This window comes from Lissotriton vulgaris, chromosome 2_1 (assembly GCF_964263255.1).
Source record: "Lissotriton vulgaris chromosome 2_1, aLisVul1.2, whole genome shotgun sequence".
NCBI lineage: Eukaryota > Metazoa > Chordata > Amphibia > Caudata > Salamandridae > Lissotriton > Lissotriton vulgaris.
This window is the reverse complement of record NC_141687.1, coordinates 1,977,673,600-1,977,690,169: the sequence shown is the minus strand read 5'-3', so window position 1 is coordinate 1,977,690,169 and position 16,570 is coordinate 1,977,673,600.

Here is a 16,570-nt window from a genome sequence, read left to right as displayed (position 1 = left end):
TAGCTGGTAGTATAATACCGCATCTAGCTCTGACTGAGGTGTAGAGCGGCACATTTGTTGGAGCATTAAGAATGCTTCCCCTCGGTACAAGTCCTTGCCAGTGAGGATGCTGTGGGATTGCACACGCGCCTGCACCTTTCTGTTAATGAGTGGCGGGAACAGTGGTTTATTCGCTAGTGGTATTGATGAAGCATATAATGTGTCTGTTCTTGCTCGTTTGCAGAGCTCTTCCCAGGCCAAGCATAAGGTTTCAGTGGTGTGGATTTCATGTGTCGGGCGTTTGTATTTTTGGTATAATGCTGTATTTAAGGGAAGTGGTTCCACCCTGTCTACTTCGACTCCCACACGTGACTTGAATGGTATGGGGTGTAGCCAAAAATGTAAAAATTGTGCCTTGCCGCTGTATACATAGACTGCAAAATCTGGAGCACCGAGCCCCCCTTGTGCCGGCGGCAATGTGAGTATCTCCCACAATATCCTAGGCTGTCACCTTTCCCACACCAGTTTGATCATTAATGATCTGAGCCGTTCAAAAAATTGTGCAGTGATTGGTATCGGAATGTTCACAAATACATACAGTAATTTTGGTAGGATAATCATATTTGTTATGGTGATACGGCCCGCTAGAGAAAGAGGCAGTGTCTTCTATCTCCTTACACGGTCTTCTATCCTGTCCACTGCCCTGCCGTAGTAGGCCGTTATGCTCTCTTGTAGGTTTCGGCTGATCCAGATGCCCAAATATCGCATTGGGCCGTCCGCCGAGGCATATGTCCCTAACTCTCTTGTCATGGGTGCAAAATTTTCCCTTGGGTATGTCATATAAAGGGTATGTCATCTGCTTACATTGACACAGTTAGCCTTCTGGTTGTGAATCCAATCCCCCGATTTGCATGTTGTTGCCTTATACTGGCCGCTAATGGCTGTCGCTATAGCAAATAATAAGGGTGACAAAGGACACTGGTGATGTTAATGGGCTAAGAGATTATTCCGTTTACCTTAATTCTGGCTGTGGGCAATGTGTATAGAAGCCTAACCTGCTGAAAAAACACGGGGCTTAAACCCAATCTGTGGAGAAGAGAGAACAAGAACCCCTACTCCAGAGAATTGAAGTCCTTTGTGGCGTCAAAGAGTGCTGCTATTGCCGAGATGTGAGGGGTGAGATAATGCAGTAAAGCGAATATTGTCTTCAGGTTATGTGAGGTGGATCTGCCCGGCACGAATCCGGAATGATCCGGTCTAACGATTAGTAGGATTAACGGTTGTAATTTATTGGCCAGTAATTTGGCTAAGATCTTAGCATCTAAATTGATTAGTGAGAAAGGTCGATACGAGTCACATCTCGAGGGATCTTTGTCATGCTTTAGCAGCGTTATGATAATGGCCTCACGCATTGATTTAGGTAAGACCCCATTTTGTGTGGCTTCTTGATATACTGCTAATAGGTGAGGGGCAAGCAGCTCTTAGTATTCCTTATAATATTTGGACTTGAGGCCTTCAGACCCTGGGGCCTTGTCAGCCGGTAAGCTATGAATTACCTTCCTTACATCCTCCACAATGAATGGGACATCCAGGTATTCACGATGTGCCCTGCTTAGCCATAAGATTTCTATTGAATCCAAATACTCTAGAATATCGGATTCAGACAGTTCTGACTGAGAAGTGTATAGATGTGGATAAAAGTTTCTCATTGTGTCCAAAATCCCTGATGGTGTACGTGTTAGCTGGGCATCAGGTGTGGAGTGCTCTGTGATAAATGTGGAGCTTCTGGGTGGTTTTAGGAGGTTTGCTAGCATCTTCCTGGGCCTGTCCCCTTCCACATATCGGCGTGCCATTGCGAGTTTATGTAAAAAGTTTGTCTCTCTTACTGCCTCTTCCTGGAAGGCTGTGGGCCTCATTTATGAGGCCCCTTGCACCATCGGAACGTCACTTTTAATGACGTTCCGTGGCGCAGAAGCCTACGTGATATTTATCAGGCAGCACTAAGCCACTTTTTTTGTCTTAATGCTGCCTGATAAATATCAGTCCCTTTAACGCAGTGTTCTGCGTTAAAGGGGCGTGCAATAGGTGTTGCTGGGCGCGTTCCCAGCAACAACCATGGCCTTTTGACATTGCCCCAGATTTACGAGAAATCGTAACTCTGAAGCAGTGCCAAAAGCTTACGCCTCCCCAGGGGAGGCGTAAGGGAGGCACAACGGGGAGAAATATCTTTATTTCTCCTCCTTTTTCCTTTTTCCATGTGTGCTGCATACTGCAGCACACATAGAAAGAGGAAAAGCCCCTTGTGATTATTTTTGTACAGAAAGGTTTCCCTTCCATGGTGCAAAGGGCCCTGCGTTGGTGCATGGCTACCCATTGTGCGCCAGCGCAGGGGAAAGGGACAGGAATGCGCTGTATCTTGTAGATACGGCGCATTCCTGCACTTTTCTTTTGCCGTAGGGAAGAGCAGCAGGAATGCCTGCTGCGCTTCCCTACGGCAAAACCTCATAAATGAGGCCCTGTGAGTTTACCGTGGATTTGCCCTAGTAACGGAGACGATGGAGAGCTTGCACAGTCTCATCAGTTCAGAACGAAAGCATTTTCAATATTCTTGCGAGTTAGCCAGAGTGTTGCTCGTTAGCCTTGTGCAATTGCCAACCAGTGGCAGGATCAATGGTCCTGGCTGGCTGTAGGTCCAATGTTATGGGATGAGTTAATTGACGGGTACAATAGCAGAAGAGGCTGGACTATGCCGCACGAAATACCAAGTCCAGACGTCAGCTTTTTTGTTTTAATCCAATGCCAAGACAGCGTCTGGATTCGGGCCAGAAGCAGTAGCACAGCGGGTGGCTCTAATAAGTACTTTCAAGGATGCAGGTGGCACATTGGATAAAGGTGCAAGATATTTACCCCTTAAAGTACACCTTGGGCAGGTCAAATAAGGATGACTTCTGTAATAGATGAGCTTGCTTGTTAATCAATAGTTTGTTCAATCTAAAGGGAGGACTGTCCTACCGCTGACATGCCCTACCTCTGAAATGCCCTTGACTATTATACTTTGCCTTGAAACTGGGTAATGTCCAGCTGGTTGAAGCTGGGTGGGCGAGTCGCACAACAGCCGAGGGTTATCATCGACAGTTCTGATGCCTTGGGGAGTGATAAATGCTTGGTCTGCTCGCAGAGGCAGACAATTTCTGCATGGGCTTAGCTTTGCATGCTACTCTGCATTGGTTTTACTGACTAGGGTGATGCAGTGGAAAGTGTTGCAAGCATGCGCAGATAGATGGGTCCCTCATTACTATTCACAGTTAGTAGGGTACTGCTTTTACACATGGTCACAAGTGCAGCTCCCAGCAGGTATATCTGTGGGTTTAATGCATGTGTATCTCTGGGCTTATGGCCGGATAGAGCCTTTCTCACTTGGAAGTATGTCCAGGTTAAAATGTTGTGCTTATGACAGTTCTCATCACCAATTCGGTTTATTGTATCCTCCCAAGGTTAAGAGACAAAAGTAAGGTACTCCATTGCTTACAACGCAGCACATTAAGGCGGCGCTGTATAAGTGCAAGTGGTAACTGGGAGATTTCAATCATTAACGTCAGCAGCTGCTTACATGGTTAGCAGTAAGCAGCCTTGGAAGTCTGGGGGGCAAACACCACAGATAATCTGAACAGGCAAAATTACTGTAAGAATGGAGGGATTCACGGCAAGTAAACTAGGACTCCCTTGCTTAAGGTCACAAATTTCTAAGCTCATCAGATAGTTTAACAGTACTCATCATAGTAGGATAGCCTCGAGGGTTGAACAGGCTATTGGGTATGCCTTGCTAGGACATTGAAACACTTCACACGAATTAGAGCCTCCATAAGGATAAAATGCTGAAAACACGGACTGGGGTACGTTTGGCTCAAACATCCTCTTCACCAAGCTGCGGGCGGCATGTTGTTGCCAGTTGTCTTTGAGTCAGGCAAGCGCAGTAAGGGAGCTGTATTAAGTTACTAGGTAACTTGCAGAGAGGCAGATGGGACCCACTGGAACCACATAAGGTGGGCTGCGGCAAAACATTAAACTCTGAATCTTAATTTCAACATTATCATTGGATTAATAATAAAGACTCTCTGGCTATGTGGGGTGACATATGTTCCAACATGAATTAAAAGGTGACTAGAAGGAAGCCAAACCAAGCTTTGATTCGGTTGAGGGCAATCAATTGCGGGGAAAACTAAGTGATCTGGGGGGCACGTCTTGCCTGGCTGGAAGATGGCCGCATTTCCCTAGAGCCCTGCTCATCACTGCTATCATCCGTTCATGATCCGGGCATAATTCTGCCGTGACCGCAACATAAGAACCGGCAACTGTTGCCTGAGTGCCCGCAAACCCGGAGGGGGAACCAGCTCGCTGCTGCAAAGTCATCCTCGCACACTGCAAGAGATCGGCAGCTGCGACATGGGGCGGCCTTTTGATACCCGGCCTCAAGTTTGGAGGCGGCCGACCCTCCTGACGTCCGGGCCGGCCCCTGCTGGTGCAGCGCCTCGTGCCTTGTGCCTGTCCTGCGCCGCCACTCCTGCTGCTGAGGTGAGAGCTTTGGGTCATTGCCTTCTGTGTAGCTGTGTGGGGCTTACCTGAGGCTGCCTGCTGTGCTCCCGCGTGGCCCTGGGCCTGGCCTGCTGGGGCCCTCCTGCTGATGCCGTGGCTGTACTGGCCATGGCATTCATCTACGATGAGCGGCCATTTTGTCCCTCAAATTGGTTGACGCTGATGGGAGCGTGGCGCCAGGATCTTCTCTGGGGTGCTGCTTACTGATTGCCGCCTCAGTGGTTCCTTATGCTTACTTGACCCCTTGGCCCGGGGCACCCAACGACGCACCTGAGGGTGGGCTACCATACCCTCTGTGCCTGCTGCTTTCTTGGGCTGCGCCTACCTGCCTTCGGTGGCCCATTTGCTCAGTTGACCCTGGTATCCCCACGGGTGCCATCCCTCCTGCTGTTGCGAGACTCTCTGATGTGCGCTGGTGAGTTTGGCCTCCTTGTCTTGAGATCCTGCACCTCCCTCCTCTGCTTTGCGCCTACTTGCTCTACCTATCGCCATTATGGGGAAAGTCGATCGCACCCAACCTAAACTACAATTTGAACAGCGCAAATCCCATCGTAATGAGGAGGGGGCAGAGGGAGCAGATGGGCCCCCCTGAGACTGATGCCCCAACTGACGATCATGTGGGGGATATAAAACAGATTATTGCGTCCATGCAGCAGGGCCTCACTGCCAAAGACTCTAAGATTGACACCCTGGCCTATAGAATCGATCAGGTCTCTGAGCGGGTTGATAAACATTCTGAGCACCTGGATATGGCTGAGCGCTGCATCACTCAGGTAGAGGAGACCCAGACTGATGCAGGATATGCACGGAAGCGGATGGAGCACCCTATTGCAGCCCTGCACGACAAGACTGGGGACTTAGAGGCTTGGTCGCGCCGCTGCAACCTGCGCATCATTGGCCTGGCGGAGACCACAGCAACGGGTAACATGGAGCAGTTTGTTGAACACCTGCTGACCTCTCTTCTGGGCGCTGACACCTTTTCCCATCTATTCGACGTTGAGAGGGCGCATCGCTCCCTCGGGCCCCGCCCCAACCTGGCGCCCCTCCTCGGCCCATCATTGCTAAACTTTAAAATTATCGGGACAGGGACGCTGCATTCCTCAAAGTACGTGAACTGGGGTCCTTGAAGTACGAGTTATCGGACATTTCCCTATCCCCTGACTTCACCCTGAAAGTGCAGGAGGCACGGCGGCGGTTCACTACACTGAAACGCAAACTGCCGGACCACCACATTGAATATGCCATGATATATCTAGCACGCTCAAAGGTCCTCTTTGACGGGAAGCGATTTACTCCGACCCACAATCCCTGCAAAAGGCCTTTTGCGAATGGGAAAAAGCTAACAAACATTCGAGCAGTCAACAGGCCTCTTCCTCACAGAATGCCGCTACTGGCTCCCTGGATGATAATGACTGAGTGAATTGTGGTATCTTGTTTGAGTTCTATATATGCCTCCCTGTAATACTGTTTATGGTGTTCCCAAATGTTAATTTGTTTCCTGCTGGTCCGATGTTGGCCCTGCTTTGCAAATGGGGCTCTTTGTCATGGTTCTGCATAACCCTTCAAAGAATACACATGCCCTGTAGACATGAGTAGTATTCCCTTATTGAAACCCACCCCTGTCCCGTGCTCCCCGCACACTTCATAGTCAGTATGTTTAGGTGTGTTCAATACTTTAGCAATTCATGCCTTATAACGTTTAGGATTATTGTTATTTGCTTTTATTGAGCCTTTGCGTTGGTTTTTGTGGCCTAATTGTGCAGTATTTCAGAGCTTTGGACTCCGCGTTTGGTACAACTGGGACGTAGCCCAGTGAAGGTTTGCTTATTTCTCTCCCCGCATCCCGCGCACGCTCCTTTTTGGTGCGCGTTCGAAGGGAATGAATAGCAACGTCTTCACGCACGTTCCTAGTGCGTAGCTGGGAGCGGCTGGGTGCGGTCCTGTACTTAAACCGCACCCAGCCTTCTAGAAGGCGCTTTGCCTTCTGATTTCTACCGGAGGAGGTCGCGTCTGGAAGAGGAACTTACCTGATGGCGTTTCAATGCTGGCAGGACTCCGATTCAACTCCTCTTCAAAGCGGTTCTTCTCACATCGGAACAAGAATCCTGAAAGACAGGAATTAGAAAGCTAAGTACTTTCATTGTTTAAAGGCGCCCTTCGCAAGAAAGGTCAACAGAATTTTTGGAACTCTTTATTAGAAGAAGAAAAATGCAAGAAAGAGACTTTGGATAGATCTGATTTAAGCTAAATCACGCATCTTGATTTTAGAGGAACATTAGTAAACTGTTGTATGTATGTAATACTCTGAGAAAGAATTTTAGTTTATGGTTTTCGATTTGTGCCTAACGTAAGGTGATAGAAGAAAGACATATAGGATTTTGTGTTCTTTTTTGGTCTATGCTTATCTTTTGTTGAACTAGAGGAAATACATGAACCCCAAGACAAAGAAGCAAGAAGTTAATCTCAAGTAAGTGATAGGAATAGAGTAGAAGGTTTGCAAAGAAACTCTTTAAAGAATGTAAAGTAATTCTTCCTTTTAATTTTAGCTTTCCATAATTTGACAATACAAGGTGATATCCTACAAGCTGACCACTAATCCTAGAGGACGTCTGATGACTTCATCATCTCGATCCAAGAAAGAAATACTGGACGAAAGCCAACTACTTACTGATCGCAGGTAGGGGAACTACGAGACAGCTACACTGATTTAGGTATTCTAAAGAGAGTAGATAAGAATAGTTAAAAAGCCACAGAATAGTTAGGAGGAATATCCTTTGACCTGAGTATTAAAGTCTTTGGTGCTTGTTGCTTCGCAGGTCGACAGCAAGAACTAAAGTCTTCACTTCAACGTCCAGTACCGGCCCTCCTCTCTAATTCCTAGTTTAAACCTTGCTGTTAATTTTTAGAACCAGTAAGTTTTAGTTAGTGATTTGGGAAGTTGGTCCCTTGCGTCTCTGCGAAATCATCTGCGTCATCCAAGAGGGCTTCCGCCAAGGCAAGGTAAGGGACGACGTGGATTGTTTGACAGAAGGCAAAGCCCACGTTGATAATTTCGCCCAGACGCAATGGATCAAATCAACCTGCAAGATTTGGCCTCAGTTTTAGACGCAATTAGACAGGATAACGCTGCGTTACGTAGAGACTTGTCCTCTCTCCAAGACTCAATTCAGCAGAAGTCAGTCTTGAGACCAGCCACTTTTCAGGGTTCATCTTCCAGTTCTGATTCCTCAACACAAATCCAAGTGGTAACTCCGGTTCCCACCCCCTTAGCCCCACCTGAGAGGTTTTATGGGGATTGTAACAAATTCTCAGTATTCTTACAACAATGCCATTTACACTTTATAGCTAAGACTTCAGCCTTTCCAGATGATTCCTCTCAGGTCTTTGGTCAGTCCCCCTAGTGGAAAATGATGATCGGATCTTATATAATTTTAAAGATTTTGAGAAGGCTTTAAAGAAGATGTTTGCAAAACATCTTTTAGTTCAGTCAGCAGACAATGAGCTTTTAGGATTAAAGCAAGGTTCTTCTGATTTGTTGCATTATATTTCCACCTTTAACCGTTTGGTTTTAGAAGCTGATTGGCCATACGACAAAAGAGTCTCTATCTTTTACAGAGGATTAAGGGACGAACTAAAGGATATGATAACTCAGATTTTAGAGCCTCCAGAAGACATAAGTGCTTTCATCGACTTAGTGGTTAAGTTGAATCATCGCATTTCTGAGAGAAAGGGAGAGAGAGGGAAGTCAGAACATAAGGTAGTTTTCTTTAAGGAAAGATCCGCACCTAACCGAGAAACTAGTTCTAAAACTGATTCAGTAGAACCTATGCAAATAGGTTCTATCCGTGGTCCTTTATCAAAGGAGGAGAAGGAAAAAAGGCGATGATTAAATCAGTGCCTTTATTGTGGAAAGACAGGACACTTTGTAAAGGAATGCCCCACACGACCAAATAAGTTTAAGACCAAATCATCTGACTTAGCAATCACACAAGAAAAGTCGGAAAACTAGAAAACTCGGTAAAGGATGAGGTCGGTTTATCGGGTTTATTCTCTAGTTTGGCCTCAACTCTTCCTCCCATCAGTTGTAGACACTTTTCTATTCTAGTAGAACTTCGGGGTCTGCTTCCAGAATCTCACACTAGAAAAGTAGAAGCCATTATAGATTCCGGAGCTACTGGAAACTTTATAGATTCCCATTTCTTCCTCCAGTTGGGTTTTAAGTCTTTGTTTAAGGATCACCCAGAAACCGTCAGAGCAGTTGATGGCAAGGAATTGACTTCGGGTCCTGTAAATAGACAGACCGAATTACTGGAAATGGATTGTTCTCCTATACATCGAGAAAGAATACAATTTGACATTATTGATGCTCCTCAATTTAAAATGATTCTGGGTATACCTTGGTTGGTAAAACACAACCCGATCATAGATTGGGTAACCAAGTTAATTACTTTTAAATCTTCTACTTGTACTGATCATTGCTTCCTTATAGATAGATCTCAGGATGTGATTCAAGGTTTTGACTTTGGAATAGAATCACCCAATCTACTGATTTTGGATGGGGTTCCATCGGTATATAATGATTTATCTGACGTATTTGACAAGAAGAAAGCCAACACCCTACCACCACATAGAGATTTTGACTGTAGGATTGATTTAATGCCTGGAGCAACCTTGCCCTGCAGTCGCATTTACGCTCTTACTGAAGCTGAAAATGTCCATCTGAGAGAGTACTTAGATGAGTACCTTGCTAATGGATTTATTAGACACTCAAAATCTCCTGTTTCATCAGCTCTTTTTTTCATTCCAAAGAAGGGAGGGGAATTGCGTACGTGCATTGATTATAGAGCTTTAAACAATGTAACTATAAAGAACAGGTACCCCCTACCTTTGATGCCTACACTTTTGGACCAAATAAAGAAGGCTAAGATTTATACTAAACTGGACTTACGAGGAGCTTACCATTTAGTAAGGGTAAGAAAGGGAGACGAATGGAAGACGGCCTTCCGCACCAAGTTTGGCCTTTTCGAATACCAAGTTATGCAATTTGGTCTGTGTAACGCTCCTGCCGCATTCCAGTTTTTTATAAATGAGGTCTTACATGAGTTCATTGACATCTGTTGTGTAGTCTACATAGATGATATTCTCATCTATTCCGATTCAGAAGAAGAACATGTACAACAGGTTCGCGCCATTCTTCAAAAACTACTTTCAAACTCACTCTTTGTGAAATTGGAAAAAAGTCTGTTTCATGTTTCCAAAGTGGACTTTCTGGGCTATATTATTAGTCCAGAAGGGATAGAAATGGACCCAAAAAAGGTAGAAGAAGTAACAACTTGGCCAAGCCCCACTTCTGTGAAACAAATTCAAAGTTTCCTAGGATTTGCAAATTTTTACCGCAGATTTATTCAGAACTTTTCTCAAATTATTACACCCATAACCAAGTTGTTGAGAAAAGGAGTTAAATTTTTATGGACCTCAGATGCAGAAGAAGCCTTCCAAATCCTAAAAAAAGGTTTACCATGGCTCCCATCTTATGCCATCCTGACCCCAATCAGCCATTTATTGTAGAAGCTGATGCATCTCAATATGCGTTGGGCGGAATTCTTTCACAACGAAATTCTGATACCGGCCAAATGCACCCGATAGCTTACTTTTCAAGAAAGTTATCAGAAGCGGAACAGAATTATGCGATTGCCGATAAGGAGTTATTGGCTATAAAAGCTGTGTTTGAAGAATGGCGTCACTACCTGTTAGGGGCTCGTCATCCAGTAACAATTTATACTGACCACAGAAACCTTCAAGCTCTAAGATCAGTAAAGGCTTTGACTGCAAGACAATTACGTTGGTCTATGTTCTTCAATGATTACAATTTTGTAATTACATATCGTCCAGGAAGAGAGAACTTAAAAGCAGATGCTTTGTCCAGAATTGGAGATAAGGGCCCGGAGCAACCTGAAATTATTTATCCTGTAATCCCTACTTCTTGTTTTCAGGGAAGTTTATCCATTGGTGACATCATTGATGAAATCAAGGAGGTTTTGAAAGAAAAGGATTTTGAGATGTGGAAGAAAGATCATCCTTTTTTATATGAGAAAGACAATTTGATGATGGTACATGATTTGATTTTTGTTCCTAATGAGAAAATTCGAAAATCCATTATTCATCTGCACCATGACACTATGTTGGCAGCTCACCCAAGTATTTTGAAAACTGTGGAACTGATTAAAAGGAACTTTTGGTGGCCTTTTATGTCCAAAGACATTCAGCAATTTGTAGAAACTTGCAGCACTTGTATTCAACACAAATCTTCTCATCAAGCTCCCAGTGGTCTGTTAATGCCTCTGCCAATCCCACCTCAACCCTGGCATACTATATCGTTGGATTTTATAGTTGAACTACCTGAAACCAAGAAGGGATTTAATACTATTTTGACAGTAGTAGATCAGTTCACTCGAATGGCCCATTTTATTCCTTTAAAGAAGCTTCCTACTGCATTGGAACTAGCTCATTTGATCATGACCCATGTAATAAGACTACACGGAATTCCTTCGGTAGTTATTTCTGATAGGGGTTCCCAATTTATTTCTAAAGTTTGGCAAAAGCTAGGTTCTTTGTTACATATGGATGTTCGTCTATCTTCTAGCTATCATCCCCAAACAGATGGATTAACTGAACGAACTAATCAAACTATAGAACAATATCTTCGTTGTATGTTGCCAAATGTTTCCGAAGAAGAATGGTCCGATCTTCTAAGCCCTTTAGAATTCACCTATAATAACTCTGAACATTCTTCCATCAAAATGTCCCCATTCTTTTGTAATTTCGGATTTCATCCAAAGAGTATACCCGACAGTTCTAACAACAATAACGATGATTCCGTGCCTGCAATTTCTGACTATGTATCCAAGGTATTCTCCATTCAGGAGGAAGCTAAATTCAACTTGGCCAAAGCTAAGGAATTTCAAAAAGAAGCCAAGGATAAACATCGAACTGAACAGCCTCAGTATGAAGCTGGGGATAAAGTATGGTTGAGTACTAAAAATTTGAAATTAAGAGGAAACAGGAAATTTAATCCAAAATTTATTGGCCCCTTTTCTATTGAGAAAGTAATCAACCCAGTTTGCGTAAAATTGACTCTTCCTCGCAAATACTTGATACACCCAGTTTTTCATGTCTCTCTAGTAAAACCTTTCCATCCCCAAACTCGTATTTCTAAGTCTCCGCCTTCCATCATGATTGAGGGTCACCCTGAGTTTGAAGTTAAAACAATCTTAGATTCTAAAAGAGTTAGAGGAAGACTTTTTTATCTCATAGATTGGAAAGGTTATGGCCCAGAGGAAAGGTCTTGGGAACCTTTAGACCATCTGAAAAATGCTCCTAGGTTGATTCGACTCTTTCATTTAAGACACCCTGAAAAACCAAAAACCATTTCTACTGTTCTTGGGGGGATCTTGAGGAGGGAGTACTGTCATGGTTCTGCATAACCCTTCAAAGAATACACATGCCCTGTAGACATGAGTAGTATTCCCTTATTGAAACCCACCCCTGTCCCGTGCTCCCCGCACGCTTCATAGTCAGTATGTTTAGGTGTGTTCAATACTTTAGCAATTCATGCCTTATAACGTTTAGGATTATTGTTATTTGCTTTTATTGAGCCTTTGCGTTGGTTTTTGTGGCCTAATTGTGCAGTATTTCAGAGCTTTGGACTCCGCGTTTGGTACAACTGGGACGTAGCCCAGTGAAGGTTTGCTTATTTCTCTCCCCGCATCCCTCGCACGCTCCTTTTTGGTGCGCGTTCGAAGGGAATGAAGAGAAACGTCTTCACGCACGTTCCTAGTGCGTAGCTGGGAGCGGCTGGGTGCGGTCCTGTACTTAAACCGCACCCAGCCTTCTAGAAGGCGCTTTGCCTTCTGATTTCCACCGGAGGAGGTCGCGTCTGGAAGAGGAACTTACCTGATGGCGTTTCAATGCTGGCAGGACTCCGATTCAACTCCTCTTCAAAGCGGTTCTTCTCACATCGGAACAAGAATCCTGAAAGACAGGAATTAGAAAGCTAAGTACTTTCATTGTTTAAAGGCGCCCTTCGCAAGAAAGGTCAACAGAATTTTTGGAACTCTTTATTAGAAGAAGAAAAATGCAAGAAAGAGACTTTGGATAGATCTGATTTAAGCTAAATCACGCATCTTGATTTTAGAGGAACATTAGTAAACTGTTGTATGTATGTAATACTCTGAGAAAGAATTTTAGTTTATGGTTTTTGATTTGTGCCTAACGTAAGGTGATAGAAGAAAGACATATAGGATTTTGTGTTCTTTTTTGGTCTATGCTTATCTTTTGTTGAACTAGAGGAAATACATGAACCCCAAGACAAAAAAGCAAGAAGTTAATCTCAAGTAAGTGATAGGAATAGAGTAGAAGGTTTGCAAAGAAACTCTTTAAAGAATGTAAAGTAATTCTTCCTTTTAATTTTAGCTTTCAATAATTTGACAATACAAGGTGATATCCTACAAGCTGACCACTAATCCTAGAGGACGTCTGATGACTTCATCATCTCGATCCAAGAAAGAAATACTGGACGAAAGCCAACTACTTACTGATCGCAGGTAGGGGAACTACGAGACAGCTACACTGATTTAGGTATTCTAAAGAGAGTAGATAAGAATAGTTAAAAAGCCACAGAATTGTTAGGAGGAATATCCTTTGACCTGAGTATTAAAGTCTTTGGTGCTTGTTGCTTCGCAGGTCGACAGCAAGAACTAAAGTCTTCACTTCAACGTCCAGTACCGGCCTTCCTCCCTAATTCCTAGTTTAAACCTTGCTGTTAATTTTTAGAACCAGTAAGTTTTAGTTAGTGATTTGGGAAGTTGGTCCCTTGCGTCTCTGCGAAATCATCTGCGTCATCCAAGAGGGCTTCCGCCAAGGCAAGGTAAGGGACGACGTGGATTGTTTGACACTCTTAGTAATGCGCTGCTGATGCGCTGAATTTCCTCCCCCTTGCGGGGTCTTGTCTTTTTTGCCTTCATGGCTTCCCAATGTGAGCGGCCGGGTTACTATATTACCCCACAATGACTTGTTCTCGTGCTGTTGGCCTGGGCCCTCCTGGGCAAATGTTTTTTTAAAAAATATTTGTTATTGATTTTCATAGCAGCGAATGAATAGTTAGCCGAGCATTATAGATCCGACAAATAACGAAAAATAAAAGTAAGACTCAATTTAGAGTCACTTTAGCAGCGTTGGCATGAGTAGACAGATTTAGATTTTTTAACAATGAATCCAATTATGAATAGGGGCCCACATTTTTGAACCAAAAGTTTTCCTTTTCTTCCCCTTTAGAGAATACACAGCTTTCTCTAATTGATAAATATTTAACAATTTAGATTGCCACTGAAAAAATTAAGGAGGATCAGCGTCAAGCCAACGAGAAGTTATACAATATCTGAAGATCGACATAGATATAAATAAAAAACCTTCTTCTACACCTGTCTGTAGCCTATCAGGATTTGATTGGATTCCAAGTATTACGAGTTCAGCAGAAAGTATTACTGGTGAATTCATGATATTATTTAAAAACTTTTGAATTTCAGAAATAAATTGGGTTAGATTAGGGCAAAGAAAAAACATGTGAATAGCACTTGCACCAAGAAATCCACAACGGCTGCATTTATCGCCTCTATTGGCTTTCCACTTCAATAACTTAGCAGGGGTATAGAATAGGTCGAATATGCTCATGAAGAATTGGCTTCTTAAAGATTCGTTATGCAAAACTTGAGCGGACAATGTCAATGCATCGGATACATTAATACTCTCTATACCCAAATCCCATTGCCATTTTGTATTAAATAATTCAAGGTTGTCTTCTAATCGGTTTATCATTTTTTGATAGATCTCCCCGATTCTATTTTGCTTCCAGCAGCATTCCAATATATCGATTTTCTTAATTTTATTAGTGTTCAGTAATTTTTTGGTGTTTAGAAAGCTGCGTACTTGCAAATATTTAAAAAAGTCGACTTTGGGAAGATTATACTGTTGCTGTAAATACGTGAATGTTGCAAATTGCACATCCTGATAGAGGTCCCCTAACCGAGATATGTTAGAAATTTGCCAACACTGCATAACGTGATCTGTGAATATTGTTGGCAACATCGGATTATCAAATAGTGGTGTGTAATAGCTAAAATTACAATTAAAGCAAAATCTTTTCTTAAATTGTTTCCATATCTGGAAAGCCGTTGACATAACTTTAAATCTTGTTTTTTTGTAATAGCTTGGTTCAGTGAACTATACTAGACATTGTCGTGCTTGAATGCCAAGAATCATTTCATAAATTGATAGATGTGTGGACTTGTCCATAGTTGTCCCTTGAAAGATTAGAACACTCATGAGCCTAAGCGATACCGCTAGATAATATAAATTCGGCATTCCCCAGCCTCCTCTAAGCATAGGTAGAGTAAACCACTTGAGAGACCTCCTAGCTCTTTTGTACCCCCATAAAAATCTTGAAATTATTCTATCAAGTTTTACAAAAAAACTAGAGTGAAACAATAAGGGTATGGTCCGAAAAAAATAAAGAAATTTGGGAAAGAAAAGCATCTTAATGGCCTGGTACGACCATAAAGGGAAAGGTGTAAGTTGTTTATTCTTTCGAGAGATCTATTAGTAGAAGCAAGTAATGGATCAAGATTAAGCCCTAAAATATCTTCTATTTTAGCGGACAATTTCACACCTAGGTACAGAGCTGTAGTTGATAGTGTCAAATCAGTTAGTGAACCGGCAGCAGAATGAATTATCTGTGTTTTTGCAATGTTTAATTTGTAACCGGAATATAGGCCAAATTCACGAGCTAGTTCTATGATCTTGGGAAATGCCAAACTGATATCCGATGTGACGATCGCAACATCGTCAGCGTAGGCTAGGGTTTTATATCCTATTTGATGGATTATAGCCGGGGGGATACTATCCTCGTTTGTGAGTTTTTGCAAGTATGGCTCTATATAGAGTGAGAATAACAGGGGGGAACAAGGGCACCCTTGCCTGGTCCCTCTTGTTATCGATAATGTGGTAGAAATGTCAGTGGCCATTCGAATTGCGGCTTTCGGTTCGTTATATAAAGCATTCAAGGCCGTTATAAATTCCACGGGGAAGCACTTCCAAGCCAGAACAAGCCAAAGAAACCCCCAGTCGACCCTATCAAATGCCTTCTAGGCATCCAATAGGGCCACTCCGACTGGGGATCCCGAGGCCTGCGCCCAATCCAAGAGGGCAATGATTCTTCTTATATGATCCGTTGTGTCTCTCTTTTTTATAACACCATGTTGAAATTTAGCGACTAAATTAGGCATCAGATCATTTAGCCTATTTGCTAAGATTTTGGAAAAGATCTTGCTGTCTGAAGTTATTAAAGAAATTGGTCGATATGACCCAAGATCCATAGAATCTTTTCCTTTTTTTTTAAATACGACTATAGTTGCTAATGACCATGAGGGAGGAGACCTGCCATAGAATGCTTCTTGAATTTTTTTTAGCAACTCTGGTTTCAAAGTGGTACGGAACATACGATAAAATTCCAGGGGGATATTGTCCGGACCCATAGCTTTACCAGAGGGTAGTCCAAGAATAGCCCTTTCTATCTCTTCACAAGTAATTGGTGCAGATAACACTGCTTTTTGATCTTCAGTGAGAGAAGAGGAGCAATCTAAGTTTGAAAAATAACTGGACGCGTCACTCCTTACACTAGTACCATCATTCGATTTATTATACAGAGATTGATAAAAATCCCGGAATGCCTTCAATATACCAGACCTAGTTTCTTGAGTAACACCATCTTGATCAGTAATTTTCATTATTTCAGTGATAGATGCTTTCTGCCTCAATCTTTGCGCTAGTATTCTGCCCATCTGCTCACTTAATTCATAGCAATCTTTTTTGAATAATTTATACTTCACTGCTACCTGCTCAGCCAGGAGTTAGTAGACGGCTGACCGCTCAGAGGACAGAGCTT